Genomic DNA, 11,531 nt, shown 5'->3' with positions numbered 1-11,531 from the left:
GTTTGAATCATATCTTTTCTTGTTAGGCAAGTCACTAATTTTCCAAATCAAATCTTTTAAAATAATTTTCAAAACATATCTTTTAAAATGGTTTTCAAATCATATCTTCTCAATCACATCTTTTTAAGACAATAACCTTTCAATCATATTTTTTTTATCATATCTTTTTCAAATTAGTTTTCAATCAAATCTTTTTAGTTTCTAATTTCAAAATCATTTTCAAAAATCACTTGATTTATCTTCCACTTTCAATTTTCGAAAATTATCAATCAAATTTTCAAAATGTTTTCAAAATCTTTTAATTGAATTTTCGAAAATCCTCTTCCCTCCTTCTCACATCCTTCTATTTATGGAGTACCACTCCTTCTAAATGCACAATTCGAACCTTATCTAATTAAAGTTCGAATTCTTCTTCCCCTTCTTCTTTCTATTTCTTTTTTCCTCTGACATTTCAAGGAATCTCTATACTGTGACATAGAGGATTCCACATTTTCTTTTTCTCTTCTCTTTCATATGAGCAGGAGCAGAGACAAAGGCATTCTTGTTGAAGCTGATCCTGAACCCGAAAGGACCTTGAAGAGAAAGCTAAGAGAAGCCAAAGCACAACTCTCTTTAGAGGACCTGACCGAATTCTTCAAAGAAGAAGAACCCATGGCAGCCGAAAATAACAACAATGCCAACAATGCAAGGAAGGTGCTGGGTGACTTTACTGCACCTACTCCCGACTTCTATGGGAGAAGCATCTCTATCCCTGCCATTGGAGCAAACAACTTTGAGCTTAAGCCTCAATTAGTTTCTCTAATGCAACAGAATTGCAAGTTCCATGGACTTCCAATGGAAGATCCTCATCAGTTTTTAGCTGAATTCTTGCAAATCTGTGACACAGTCAAGACTAATGGGGTTAACCCTGAGGTCTATAGACTGATGCTATTCCCTTTTGCTGTAAGAGACAGAGCTAGAATATGGTTGGATTCTCAACCTAAAGAAAGCCTGGACTCTTGGGAAAAGCTAGTCAATGCCTTCTTGGCAAAGTTCTTTCCACCACAAAGATGGAGTAAGCTTAGAGTGGAAGTCCAAACCTTCAGACAGAAGGATGGAGAATCCCTCTATGAAGCTTGGGAAAGATACAAACAATTAATCAGAAGATGTCCTTCAGACATGCTTTCTGAATGGAGCATCATAGGTATTTTCTATGATGGTCTCTCTGAACTATCTAAGATGTCCTTGGATAGCTCTGCTGGAGGATCTCTTCATCTGAAGAAGACGCCTGCAGAAGCTCAAGAATTGATTGAAATGGTTGCAAATAACCAATTCATGTACACTTCTGAAAGAAATCCTGTGAACAATGGGACTAGTCAGAAGAAAGGAGTTCTTGAGATTGACACTCTGAATGCCATATTGGCTCAGAATAAAATATTGACTCAACAAGTCAATTTGATTTCTCAAAGTCTGTCTGGAATGCAAAATGCACCAAACAGTACTAAGGATGCTTCATCTGAGGAAGAAGCTTATGATCCTGAGAACCCTTCCATGGAAGAGGTGAATTACCTAGGAGAACCCTATGGAAACACCTATAATTCTTCATGGAGAAATCACCCAAATTTCTCATGGAAGAATCAAGAGAGACCTCAACAAGGTTTCAATAACAATAATGGTGGAAGAAACAGGCTTGGCACCAACAAGCCTTTTCCATCATCTTCTCAGCAACAGACAGAGAGTTCTAAGCAGAATACTTCTGACTTAGCAACAATGGTCTCTGATCTAATAAAGACCACTCAAAGTTTCATGAATGAAACAAGGTCCTCCATCAGAAATTTGGAAGGACAAGTGGGTCAGCTGAGCAAGAAAGTTACTGAACTCCCTCCTAGTACTCTTCCAAGTAATACAGAAGAAAATCCAAAAGGAGAGTGCAAGGCCATCAACATGGCCGAATATGGAGAGGAAAGAGAGGAAGAAGACGCCACTGAGGAAGACCTCTGTGGGCGTGTACCAATCTCCTCTGAGTTCCTCAATGAGGAACAATGGGAATCTGAGGCTCAAAATGAGACCATAGAGATTCCATTGGACTTACTTCTGCCATTCATGAGCTCTGATGAGTATTCTTCCTCTGAAGAGGATGAGTATGTCACTGAAGAGCAAGTTGCTAAATACCTTGGAGCAATCATGAAGCTAAATGACAAGTTATTTGGAAATGAGACTTGGGAGGAAGAACCACCTTTGCTCACCAAAGAACTGGATGACTTGTCTAGGCAGAAACTGCCTCTAAAGAGGCAGGATCCTGGGAAGTTTTCTATACCTTGTACCATAGGCACCATGACCTTCAAAAAGGCCTTGTGTGACTTAGGGTCAAGTGTGAACCTCATGCCCCTCTCTGTAATGGAGAAATTAGGGATCTTAGAGGTGCAAGCTGCAAGAATCTCATTAGAGATGGCAGACAACTCAAGAAAACAAGCCCATGGACTTGTAGAGGATGTTCTGGTTAAAGTTGAAAACCATTACATCCCTACTGACTTCATAGTCCTAGAGACTGGGAAGTGCATGGATGAATCCATCATCCTTGGCAGACCCTTCCTAGCCACAGCAAAGGCTGTGATTGATGTTGATAGAGGAGAGTTAATCATTCAAGTGAATGAAAAATCCTTGGTGTTTAAGGCCCAAGGATATCCCTCTGTCATCATGGAGAGGAAGCATGAAGAGCTCCTCTCAAAACAGAGCCAAACAGAGCCCCCACAGTCAAACTCTAAGTTTGGTGTTGGGAGGCTACAACCAAACTCTAAGTTTGGTGTTGAAACCCCACATTCAAACTCTAAGTTTGGTGTTGGGAGGTTTCAACACGGTTCTGAGCATTTCTGAGGCTCCATGAGAGCCCTCTGTCAAGCTAATGACATTAAAGAAGCGCCTGTTGGGAGGCAACCCAATGTTTTATAATTAATTATTTTCTTTTGTTATTTTATCTTTTTTTTTTTGTAGGTTGATGATCATAAGAAGTCACAAAAACAATGAAAAAAGCAAAAACAGAATGAAAAACAGGAAGAAAAACAGCACACCCTGGAGGAGAAAAAACTGGCGTTCAAACGCCAGTAATGCTAGCTGTTGGGCGTTTAACGCCCAGTCTGGCACCATTCTGGGCGTTTAACGCCAGAAAGGGGCACCAGACTGGCGTTAAACGCCAGTAAAGGGCAAGGACCTGGCGTTAAACGCCAGGAATGGGCACCAGCCCGGCGTTTAACGCCAGAAATGGCTCAAAACGTGATTTTGAGCGACATTTGGTGCAGGGATGACTTTTCCTTGACACTACAGGATCTGTGGACCCCACAGGACCCTACCATCACTCTCTCTCTTCTTCCCCCATTCACCAATCACCTCAACACCTCTTCCCCAAAAACCCCTCACCTATCAAATCCCATCTTTCTCTTCACCACTCACATCCATCCCTCATAAACCCCACCAACCTCACCCTTCAAATTCAAACCACTCTCCCTCCCAAACCCACCCATAATGGCCGAACCTTTACCCCCCTCTCTCCTATAAATACCCTTCTTCAACTCTTCATTTTCACACAACCTAAACACCCTTTCTTCCCCCTTCTTGGCCGAATACACCACCATCTCCCTCTTCTTCATTTCTTCTTCTTCTACTCTCTTCTTTCTTCTTTTGCTCGAGGACGAGCAAACATTTTAAGTTTGGTGTGGTAAAAGCGTTGCTTTTTCGTTTTTCCATAACCATTTATGGCATCCAAGGCCGGAGAAACCTCTAAAAAGAGGAAAGGGAAGGCAAAAGCTTCCACCTCCGAGTCATGGGAGATGGATAGATTCCTCTCAAGGGTGCATCAAGACCACTTCTATGAAGTTGTGGCCTTGAAGAAGGTGATCTCCGAGGTCCCCTTTTCACTCAAAAAGGGTGAATATCCGGAGATCCGCCATGAGATCCGAAGAAGAGGTTGGGAAGTTCTTACCAACCCCATTCAACAAGTCGGAATCTTGATGGTTCAAGAGTTCTATGCCAATGCATGGATCACAAAGAACCATGACCAAAGTGTGAACTCGAATCCAAAGAACTATCTCACTATGGTTCGGGGGAAATACTTGGATTTTAGTCCGGAGAGTGTGAGGGTGGCGTTCAACTTGCCTATAATGCAAGGAGATGAGCATCCTTACACTAGAAGGGTCAACTTTGATCAAAGGTTGGACCAAGTCCTCACAGTCATATGTGAAGAGGGCGCACAATGGAAGCAAGATTCAAGAGGAAAGCCGGTCCAATTGAGAAGGCATGACCTCAAGCCCGTGGCTAGAGGATGGTTAGAGTTCATACAACGCTCAATCATCCCCACTAGCAACCGGTCCGAAGTTACCATAGACCGGGCCATCATGATCCATAGTATCATGATTGGAGAAGAAATAGAGGTTCATGAGGTTATAGCCCAAGAACTCTATAAGGTGGCGGACAAGACCTCCACCTTGGCAAGGTTAGCCTTTCCTCATCTCATTTGTCACCTCTGTTATTCAGTTGGAGTTGACATAGAGGGAGACATTCCCATTGATGAGGACAAGCCCATCACCAAGAAAAGGATGGAGTACACAAGAGATTTCACTCATCATGAGATCCCTGAGAGTCCTCAAGGGATGAATTTTCCTCCACAAAACTATTGGGAGCAACTAAACACCTCCCTAGGAGAACTAAGTTCCAACATGGGACAACTGAGGGTGGAGCATCAAGAACACTCCATCATCCTTCATGAAATTAGAGAAGATCAAAGAATCATGAGGGAGGAGCAACAAAGACAAGGAAGAGACATTGAGGAGCTCAAGCACTCCATAGGATCTTCAAGAGCAAGAAAGAGCCGCCATCACTAAGGTGGACCCGTTCTTTGATTTCCTTGTTATTGTTCTTCTGTTTTTCGAATTTTAATGCTTATGTTTATCCATGTTTGTGTCTTATGATCATTAGTGTCTTAGTGTCTATGCCTTAAAGTTATGAATGTCCTATGAATCCATCACCTTTCTTCAATAAAAACGTGCCTAATTGATAAAAGAAAGAATTGCATGAATTTTGAATTTTATAATAGTTTAATTATTTTGATGTGGTGGCAATATTTTTGTTCTCTGAATGTATGCTTAAACAGTGCATATGTCTTTTGAATTTGTGGTTCATGAATGTTGGCTCTTGAAAGAATGATGAAAAAGGAGACATGTTACTGAGGATCTGAAAAATCAATAAAATGATTCTTGAAGCAAGAAAAAGCATTTCAAAAAAAAACCGAAAAAAAAAGAGAAAGGAATAAGAGTTGTGATCCAAGGCAATAAGAGTGTGCTTAAGAACCCTGGACACCTCTAATTGGGGACTTTAGCAAAGCTGAGTCACAATCTGAAAAGGTTCACCCAATTATGTGTCTGTGGCATGTATGTATCCGGTGGTAATACTGGAAGACAGAGTGCTTTGGGCCACAGCCAAGACTCAATAAATAGCTATGTTCAAGAATCATCATACTTTACTAAGAGAATCATTAACACTATCTGGATTCTAAGTTCCTAAAGAAGCCAACCATTCTGGATTTCAAAGGATAGAGTGAGATGCCAAAACTGTTCGGAGGCAAAAAGTTAAAAGCCCCGCTCATCTGATTAATACTGATCTTCACAGATGTTTTTGGAATTCATTGCATATTCTCTTCTTCTTATCTTATTTGATTTTCAGTTGCTTGAGGACAAGCAACAATTTAAGTTTGGTGTTGTGATGAGCGGATAATTTGTATACTTTTTGGCATTGTTTTTAGTATGTTTTTGATATGATATAGTTAGTTTTTAGTATATTTTTATTAGTTTTTAATTAAAATTCACTTTTCTGGACTTTACTATGAGTTTGTGTGTTTTTCTGTGATTTCAGGTATTTTCTGGCTGAAATTGAGGGACCTGAGCAAAAATCTGATCCTGAGACCAAAAAGGACTGCAGATGCTGTTGGATTCTGACCTCCCTGCATTCGAAGCGGATTTTCTGGAGCTACAGAAGCCCAATTGGCGCGCTCTCAACGGCGTTGGAAAGTAGACATCCTGGGCTTTCCAGCAATATATAATAGTCCATACTTTGCCCAAGATTTGATGGCCCAAACCGGCGTTCAAAGTCACCTCAAGGAATCCCAGCGTTAAACGCTGGAACTGGCACCCAAATGGGAGTTAAACGCCCAAACTGGCACCAAAGCTGGCGTTTAACTCCAAGAAGAGTCTCTACACGAAATTGCTTCATTGCTCAGCCCAAGCACCCACCAAGTGGGCCCGGAAGAGGATTTTTATGTCATTTACTCATTTCTGTACACCCTAGGCTACTAGTTTCTTATAAGTAGGACCTTTTACTATTGTATAGAAATCTTTTGATCACTTTTAGATCTCTAGATCATCTTTGGACATTTTAGTTCTTAGATCATTGGGAGGCTGGCCATTCGGCCATGCCTAGACCTTATGCTTATGTATTTTCAACGGTGGAGTTTCTACACACCATAGATTAAGGTGTGGAGCTCTGCTGTACCTCGAGTATTAATGCAATTACTATTGTTCTTCCATTCAAATTCCGCTTGTTCTTTATCCAAGATATCACTTGTTCTTCAACATGATGAAGGTGATGATTGACGCCCATCACCATTCTCACTCATGAACAAAGTGACTGACAACCACTCTTGTTCTACAAGCATTTGAGGCTTGGTGAATATCTCTTGGATTCCTGATTGCACGATGCATGGTTGATCGCCTGACAACCGAGTGCTCGCCTGACAAACGAGCCAACCATTCCGTGAGATCAGAGTCTTCGTGGTATAGGCAAGAACTGATGGCAGCATTCAAGAGAATCCGGAAGGTCTAACCTTGTCTGTGGTATTCTGAGTAGGATTCAATGATTGAATGACTGTGACGTGCTTCAAACCTGTAACCTACTGGGCGTTAGTGACAGACGCAAAAGAGTTATTCTATTCCGGTAGGGGAGGGAACCACACCGGTGATTGGCAGCACTGTGACAGAGTGTGTGCATTAGCTTTCACTGCGAGGATGGGAGGTAGCTGCTGACAACAGTGAGACCCTATACGAGCTTGCCATGGAAAGGAGTAAGAAGGGTTGGATGAAGACAGTAGGAAAGCAGAGAGACGGAAGGGAAGGCATCTTCATGCGCTTATCTGAAGTTCCTACCAATGAATTACATAAGTATCACTATCTTTATCTTTTATTTTATTTTCGTTCATCACCATATATATCTGAGTTTGCCTGACTAAGATTTACAAGATGACCATAGCTTGCTTCAATACTAACAATCTCCGTGGGATCGACCCTTACTCACGTAAGGTTTATTACTTGGACGACCCAGTGCACTTGCTGGTTAGTTGTGCGAAGTTGTGTAATGCCATGGTATTGAGCGCACCAAGTTTTTGGAGCCATTACCAGGGATTATGAGAGTTGTGAAAAAGTATAGTTCACAATTTCGCGCACCAGGCGGCCAGAAATTCTGCAAACATTTTCGGCGACGGCAGCAAGGTCTCAAGTGGCAGAAACTCTGCCTGGAGCTTCAGCGGTGATCCCGGAAGTCATAGAACCATCTCCGGGCGGTCAGAACACAGGGCGTGGCTTCCTCCTCCAACCGTGGCACCTGCGGCGGCCTGAATCCTTTTCCGGCGACGGTGAGAACCCCAACAGTGCGGCGCGGTTCACTCTGCCCCATAGCACAACGGCGACCGGACCTCCAACTCGCGTCTTCTTCCTCCCCAGCAGCGACGAAACCGCACCTCCTCTCCAGTCTCAGACGTGAGCTCTGTCTCTCTGCCACCCACCATGTTTGACGGCGACGATCCCTACCGCAGCGGTGAGGATGCAGCTGGATGCGCGACTGCTCTCCTCCTTCGCGTCTCTCTCTGCGCGACTCCAACGGCGGCGATGGTGGCGCCGTTGGAATACATGGAGGCAGTGGCGGTGACAAGGATGGAGCAACGAGCGGCGGCTTCGAGATCTCAGCGACAGAATGGGGTGATGGTAGCAGAATCGTGAATGGGCAGAGATGAACGGCACGGCTTCACGGCGGCAGTTCGCGGGCGGACTGACCGACGGTAGCGCGGCGGCGAGGCGTGGATCGATCTCCCTGGTTCGCGAGCTCTCTCTCTCTTCACCCAGAACTCTCTTTTCCCTCAGCTCGCAACGGCGGCGACGGTGGCAGTGACACCCACCGCGCCGCCTCCCTCTTCTCTGATCTCCCGTTTCTCTCCTCCCTTTCTCTTTTTCTTTCCTTCATGGAAACAGAAAGGAAACTGTGTGTGGTGTGAATGAAAGGAGGAAGGAAAACAGTCAAGTGTGGCGGCTGGGTTTGGGAGCTGAGTGTGTGAAAGGGAACCGGGTCGGGTAGTGGGTCACTGGGTTAGGGTTTCATTATTTTGAAAATTAGGGTTAGGGGTAATTCGGTAATTTCACATAAAATTGGGAATAATATAGTGATTGAAACCCAAATTAAATCCAACACTATTTGTACATAGAAAATACTATTTGTTCATCAATATCACAATTATTTTCAATAAAATGTCCAAATCAAATAATTAGAAATAATATACTTAATTTCTTCATATTCCAAAATAGCAGTACTAATATTCAAAATATTACTCATTTAATCAAAATCATGTAAAATCCATATTATTTCATAACTGCCAACTTTATAATTTAAATATAGAAAATAACTCAATAATTATAAAATTGGATAATAATCATAACTCGTCTCAAATTCAATAAATCAAAACTTGCCTTAATTATCTATAATAAAATAATCTCTGAAATTAAGGCTATAAATAACTGTAGGATTTGAAACTTGCTCATAATAAGACTTTTCAAATATTCTGGGTCTTACATTCTACCCACCTTATAAAATTTTCGCCCTCGAAAATTGATACAAAATGAAAGAAATTCCATAACAGTTCACCCTTGAACACATTTAAGGAAGAAGCAAAAATATCTCAATATAATCATATATACGATTTTCAAATACTTTGATTGTCATAAGCATAAGGATGTAGAAGTAGGAGTGTGATTGCAAAGCAGACGTTACAAGGTAGGCTCAATGCAAAAGTTAGCATGGGTCAATCATGTGATAGAAGGGCAAAGCATCAAAGGCTATAAAACAGGATGGAGTTAAAACGACATGCTTAACCCCCGCACACTAATCTCATATCAACCTCAAAGTTTCAACTTTCCAACTCCATCAAGCACTTTACAATCCCAAATTCGATCATTAGCCTGACAACCACAAATCTGTTCGCAAGGAACAAAACGCCCACAACTCATACGTTGCACACCTACCGCTTCAACTTCCGTATACACATCGCGTCTTAAAGAACTAACGTATCGCGTTACTATGTCTACAAGTCGCACGTGATATCAAACAATTCTCGAGTCTACTCAGAAGGATACAAGATTCTAGCAAGGAGAAACGATATCAAGGATAGTACTCATAGATTAGAAAGAATATATCCAATTCCAGACAAACAAGGATGCTCAAGCAATGAAGTTTGCTAGAAATAAATCAATTGACAACTTCAAAGATAACCCTCGGATCAAAGAAGTTCAATAGGATCAACAAGAAAACCAGCGCATCAGTTTGAAACAAACTCAAACTGAGTCGATGAAGTATGAGGTTTACAGAAGAGAATATTTCAAACCCAAGACAAAGCTCACAGAACTCAAGAGCACGATTACAAATACTTTCGAATACATTGTTTTTAAAAGAATCGAAAACTTGCAAGAAAGTCACCTCGCAGTTTAAAAGAAGGTTAAGCAACAAACATCCTTCAAAAGAGTAACAAAAACATAAACGTGGCTTTGCTTTAATACAATTTCATGTTGAAACAGATCATGTAGAATTTTAAAACAAACTGTACACAGGTTTTGGCTAGGAGCAAAAGTATTTCCTCAACTATTTTGGAAAGATAGTTAGGTGTACAATCTTAATCAAAAGCAATCATAAAACTCGGAAGAGAAATCGATTGCTCGTTCGAAAATTCTCAAAATCCATATTCAAACAAGCGTGTATAACATTTATAGCGAGGACAAAAGAGGAAGTTAAGCTCTTTTTAGAAAAGAAATCCCGAGGTAAAAATTTTGCTTACAATCTAGTAAGGAAACAAGCGGTGTGTTACAAACAAACAGGTTCCCATTAAACAAGGGAACTTTTCAGAACCTCATTTAAAATAGCGCATGTCAATTTTAAAACAATTTTGTCAAAAATCGAACAATAGTTTCAATCTCAATCAAGCAATAGAAAATAAATTCCATTTAGAACTTCTTCAAAGAGAATTCAAAACTTCTTTAAAAGGTTCAAAACAAGACTCCAAAAGTGTTCTTGAAATCACCATCTCAGAAGAACATTCAAGAAGTTTAAGATGTACTAAAAAGAAGTCAAGCCATGCAAAAAAAGGATTTTAAACCAAGATAGCTCAAACAAGATCCACTATGCATGAGACATCAAACAAGCTTTCAATTGATCCAAAAGAATACAAAAGTCATAAGGAAAGGACAACTCAATCATTAGTAATTTCTCAAGGATAAATCTTTGACTAAAAACTCTTGTAGAGAAAATGAGAGAATAAACAATGCACTAATTTGAAACAAATCAAACTGACTCCCATAAGGATGAAATTCACAGGAAGGACAAACCAAGATTAATGATAATTTCACAAGATGTAAAAGATTAGTTAAAAACAGAATCACGTATGACATTCATAGGGGTGAAAAGCTTAAGAAGAAACGAGTCCGTTCAAAAGAAGAAAGCTATGAGTCCAACATTTCCAAAAGAACAATAATGGCATAAACCCTATAGCATGCTGAATCAAACTCAATTCAAAATGAATTAAGTAAAGTTTATCAAACGAAACTCAACGGGGATAAAAATGAAAAATTCTTTCTTTCCAAAGTTTTGAAAAATATCCTAATACATAATCAAATGAAAATGTGCATTGGAACTATAGTAAAATTACTAGAAAGTCAAATTATAATTTTAAAGTAAATGCAGTTCCGTAAACCAGTAAAAGTACAGGCGAGGTATTAGAAATAAATAGTTGTCAAACTGTGTAAGAAATCTTCAAGTTTCATATATAGATAAGTATACATATATTCAATAGCAATTTTCATAAAAGTCTCAAAACTAGCTGTAATCACTGTCAAATAAGAGGAAAAACCGAATTAACAATTTCTATAAGAATGGACTCGGAATCCGGACTTAAAAGGCACAGTGCATTAAGACAAGTTCAAAGCTATATCAAAGGATACGTGAATCAAAAAGAACTCAAACAGAGAAAGATAGATACAACAAGGATCTCAAACAAGCATATGCACTTAGGATCAAATAAGAATGCATATGAATAAGGGAATAGAGTAGAAATATCAAACCACTTTTCAAAAGGAGTAGCAAACAAGAATTTCAAGTTAGGACACGAAAGAACAGGTCGACTCGAACAAAATCCAAAACACACAACTGAATAGCCTCGAGAAATAGTTTCCAACGTTCCCAAAACCCGCGATTCGCTT

At 40.4% G+C, this 11,531-nt stretch overlaps 1 non-coding gene across 1 annotated transcript; it reads right to left on the bottom strand.

Annotated features, from left to right (window-relative positions):
* Positions 1-1,056: 1,056 nt before the first annotated feature.
* LOC130953013 (small nucleolar RNA R71) lies at positions 1,057-1,164 on the bottom strand. Its single transcript, XR_009075186.1, has one exon. It is a non-coding gene; the product is annotated as a small nucleolar RNA R71 (small nucleolar RNA).
* Positions 1,165-11,531: the final 10,367 nt, after the last annotated feature.

This window comes from Arachis stenosperma, chromosome 9, assembly GCF_014773155.1.
Source record: "Arachis stenosperma cultivar V10309 chromosome 9, arast.V10309.gnm1.PFL2, whole genome shotgun sequence".
Taxonomy (NCBI): domain Eukaryota; kingdom Viridiplantae; phylum Streptophyta; class Magnoliopsida; order Fabales; family Fabaceae; genus Arachis; species Arachis stenosperma.
Note: the sequence above shows the minus strand (reverse complement) of the source record. Positions and strands in the feature narration are given on the sequence as shown.